The following is a 4,802-nucleotide window of genomic DNA, read 5'->3' as shown; positions in this document are numbered from 1 at the left end:
TTTTTTGCAGAGTTGTGTTGAGTAGATGGATATCCTGAGGGGAGGAGAATTTAATGTATAGTTGGGTGTCGTCTGCATACATGCGGTATTGTACATTGGAAAATATCAGAATTTTGTTTTAGAGGCTTCATGAACAGGTTAAAGAAAGTAGGTGATAAGGTGGACCCCTGAGGGACCCCTAAAGTGACAGGAGTGGTAGTGGACAAGGATTGGTTAACCTTACTTCTTTGAGTTCTGTTGTGTAGAACTGAGGCGAACCAATTTAGGACAACCCCTGATAATCCCATTCTGTGTTTGAGTAATTCAAGGAGGCTGTCATGTTTGACCATGTCGAAGGCTGAGAATAGGTCTAGGAGGATTAGGAGGCAAGATTTGTTCTGATCTAGCATTTTAGGTGTGCCATCAACTATGTGGGTAAGGACTGTTTCCGTGCTATGACCCTGACGGAAACCAGATTGGAATTGGTCAATAAGGTGGAACTGATAAATGTGATTGCATAGCTGGGTATGTACGCATTTCTCAAGGAGCTTTGCCAGAGAGGGAATGGTAGAGATGGGACAGACGTTATCGGGGTTTGTATGATCGGCAGTGGCTTTTTTTAGAATGGGGGTTACCTGCCCTGATTTTAGGCAGTCTGGTAAAGCCCATTGGAGTAGTGACTTATTCACTATCTTAGTCCAGAGAGGGAGTGAAGAGGTTTTAATCTCATTGAAGATGTTAGCTGGTTGAGGGATGCATAAGTGATTTGACGGTTTAAGTGTTGTTTAGATATTAAGAATGGCATTTTCATCAAAGGTTTTGAAAGTGTCCCACGGCGCGTTGTTTTTGAGGGAAAGTCCATGTAGGTCTGGTGCTGAACGATCATATGCTTGCCTGGGCTATTTCAGGTATCAACGGGAGGAGCTCAATTGCTGTTTGCTGATCACTTTCAATCTTTTTAGACTTTTCAAGAAAGTAGGAGGCAATATGTTGCAGTCTGGCAGCAAAAGGAATCCCATTGTTCAGGGGTTGCTTTTTTTAGTAGATTGATGTTTCATAATTTCGAACAGTTTTCTTGGACGAGTTTTTTGCTTTGTCAAGTTGAACTCTGAAGAAATGTGCTTTGGAGTTTCTGATGTGATTATTTTTGGTGTTCCTCAGTGATCGCAGGTGCTTGAGGTGTTCTAGGGACGGTGAAGATCTCCACACTCGTTCGGCTAATCTCAAATTGCGTCTTTCTTCATTTAGGCTCCCATTGTACCATGGTTTGGAGTCTCTAGCGGACAGTATTTTTTGCTTTAAGGGCGCAACTGTATCAAGAATGGTCGTCATGGAGTTGTTGTAGTGGTTTGTAAGGTCATTGACATCAAACATGTCTGCTGGATGAGGCAAGACGTTATTGCTGGGGTATGTCAAGTCATTAAGGTCTATGTCGTGAGTGATCCTTTTCCATCGTCTGGATTTCTTAAGTCGTGGTTTATGTGTCCTCACTGATTCAGTGATGAGAAAGGTGATGCAGTGGTGATCTATCCAGTCGCATGGGACGATAGATTTAAGTTGAATGGTGTTTGCTTTAGCAATAACTAGGTCCAGGGTCACACCCAGGTTGTGAGTAGGGCTGTCACAAATTTGGTTCCGGTTAAGGTCCACTAGAGAGGATTTTAGGTTGTTAACTCAGGGGTCATTAGGATCGTTCCAATGAAGGTTGAAGTCTCCTAGGAAGATCTGGGAGCAGTGTTGTCCTACGTTGGTAGTGATGATTTCTGTGATTTGTTTGATGAACGAGAGGTTGTCGCGTGGAGGGTGGTAGAACATGTGTAGTAACCTAGGCAACTAATTTCTAAAATACATTAATGGTGAATTAAATAGACAATTGGCTGAGGCTGACTGTAAGACTTGAGTGTTTTTATTTAACAGTTACACAGTTAATAAATCATTACTATAACACAATCATACAAGTTAAAATTTCATACAAGATTATAAAACAAGAACAAATGAAGACATAAGTTAAAAATATATTCTTCAGTGGTAAATCAGTGGCGAAAAAATTAGTCTCTACGCGCGTTTCGGCGGCCAGCGCCTTCTTCATGGAGTAGCCACACAATTTCTAGAGAGTGAAAATATACATAGATTATATATACATAATGACACATTTTATGCAGTTAAACAAGTTTTTAATATCTTCAATTTTAATCTATACAGCCATTTAGTCCAGTTTCTGTTTTACAGATTTATGAAACAACAGTAATTTCCATTGTTCATTTTTATTTTTGTCATTTCCTTACATGTTCTTTCTGAGTCCAAAAAGACACCTGACTTAACTTGGAAATTAAAAGGAGGATACGGGATTACATGATAGAGAATGTAGGACAGATCAAGCTATTTTTATAAAAAATATCCTACTTCAGCAGTTTGAAGAGCATTTGATATGTTTCAGACAATGTATAGCCGTTCAATTAGTGTAGGAGGAGATGAGCAAATGGTATTTTGAAAGCCTATTTATAATGCCGAATTGATGAGAAAACGAGCATATGACTTGGAAAATATTTTGACTTACTTTTATACAGGGCAAGAAGATAAAATTAGTTGTTTCTCTTGCTCTGTGGGTGTTTTTCTTATATAATAGTATTTACGTCTGTAATACTTACTATAAAGATCACTTATTTGACACTGGTCAAGATGGTTTTCTACTTCTTATGTAGCTCTTTTTGGATCCAGTGTTACAGGAGCTTGGATATAAAATTATCCCTGTTATTAATTTTTTTTGTTCCAGATGAGAAAGTCAATTACAAGTATTGTTTAGTAATTTTTACCTGAATGCCCAGGACACCAGTAGTTTATTCCCGCTGGCCGGAGCCCTTTAAGTGAAGAAATGCTGGATAAGATTCACTAGGTCGGAATCCACCTCAGGTGACTTCTAGACATCTGTTATTAAAGATGGTATAAAGCCAGAATTGTATCTGTTGGTATTGATCTTAGTAATGAATCAGTGAGATTCAGTTTCTTATAAAGCGGTGGACTTAGTTTTTAATGAGTTAGTTATTTAGACTTTTTCTGATCTTACCTATAATGTCTGTAACTGTTGATTTCTTTTTCGTGGGCCCACTTGGTGATCTATGATGTGATCATGGGCCACATATAAGTTAAGGAGTGGTATTCTGAAGGTCCAAAAATAGAGAAAAGGAGAAAATGCAAAAATTATATCTATATCTTTGTACAGGTGAGCCTAAAAAATTCCTATGACTCTTCTAATCTTACCGATGATTGCAAGGTCTTCTATTTAAAAGAACGTGGATGGCGCTAATAGGATGTTCCAAAATTCTGGCTGGGTGGGGAGGTGATGTTAAAAGATCTCCCTGCCTGGGGACATAAAGAGAGGAGCATATTAAGTTCTATTTTAATAGATGGAGGAAAACGAGGGTTCTGCTATTTACTCATAGCAGTTTGTTTTTAAGTAGCGTCTTACCTCACGATGATCGGCAGGGCTCACTATGTCCGGCGGCAGCGGGATGGTCCGTCTAGCGATGTGGTGGTTTCGGAAAGGCTGATAAAATGCCCGTCGGTGGGAGGTGTTTATATATCTTTGGTAATTGATGTTAATTGCCTGCACCTTTGTTACTTCTGCGTGAAATTTTCCTGACGTGGTAGTTTTGGGAGGAGTATCTCATGTAAACACCTGATGACGGTTTGGCTCAGCACACTTCAGTGATTGGGGGTGAGGCGCTTGCCTGTTTGGGTGTGCTGACAGCGAAAAAGGACTTAGTTCTGTAGTTTTAGTATAGTGGTATTCACGCGCTTATGTTTTTTGAGCATGCGTGAAACTACAGACTTTGATGTTGTAATTGACGGTAAATGTTTTAATATAGCGATTTAAGCGCTTACAATATACATGATTCTAGGGGAAAATAAATTCTGGGGGAAAATAAATTCACGAGGGGGATGTATATAAATGATTATACTTGCGCGCTGGTATTATTAGCGCTTACGACTGAAGACAGACTTCGATTTCTGTAGTTTAGAGGTAGTTTGGGAGGAGTTTCCCATGTAAATATCTGATGACGGTTGGCTCCGCACGCTTCAGTGATTGGGGGTGAGGCGCTTGCCTGTTTAGGTGTGCTAAAAGCGAAAACGGACTTAGTTCTGTAGTTTTTAGTATAGTTGGATTCACACGCTTATGTTGTTTAAGCTTGCGTGAAACGACAGACTTTGATATTATAATTGACGGTAAATGTTTTGATATAGCGATTACGCACTTACAATACCCATGATTCTAGGGGAAAATAAATTCAGAAGGGGGATGCATATAAATGATTATACTTGCGCGCTGGTATTATTTGCGCTTACGACTGAAGACAGACTTCGATTTCTGTAGTTTAGAGGTAAGTACCTCATTAAGGCGATTAGGTACCTACAAAGTACTTGGTTGTGGGGGAAGCACTTACCCTGTACCTAATTCTAAGGCAAAATAAACCCACGAGGGGGAAGCATTTGAATGATTCTACTTAAGTGCTTGTATTATTTGCACTTATAAGAGAAGACAGACTTCGATTTCTATGGTTTGCAGATAATTTCTTCATTATGGCAATTAAGCACTAGTAGTGTATTTAGTTATTGGGGAAGGGGACCTTACGGAATGAGGGTATTTTATTGAATTTGAGTGAATTGGATGATTATGAAAATGACGAATTTTACCCAAGGCGACCTATTTTCTGATGTAGAGAAAATATGCATCTATTCTCTAAATGTGCATCTATTCTCTAAATGTTATTTGTAGATCACAGGGTGTGCATTGTGTATTCTTTTTTGGAATAGTGCTATGCTAC

The sequence above is a fragment of the Lissotriton helveticus genome, chromosome 2_1 (assembly GCF_964261635.1).
Source record: "Lissotriton helveticus chromosome 2_1, aLisHel1.1, whole genome shotgun sequence".
NCBI lineage: Eukaryota > Metazoa > Chordata > Amphibia > Caudata > Salamandridae > Lissotriton > Lissotriton helveticus.
Note: the sequence above shows the minus strand (reverse complement) of the source record.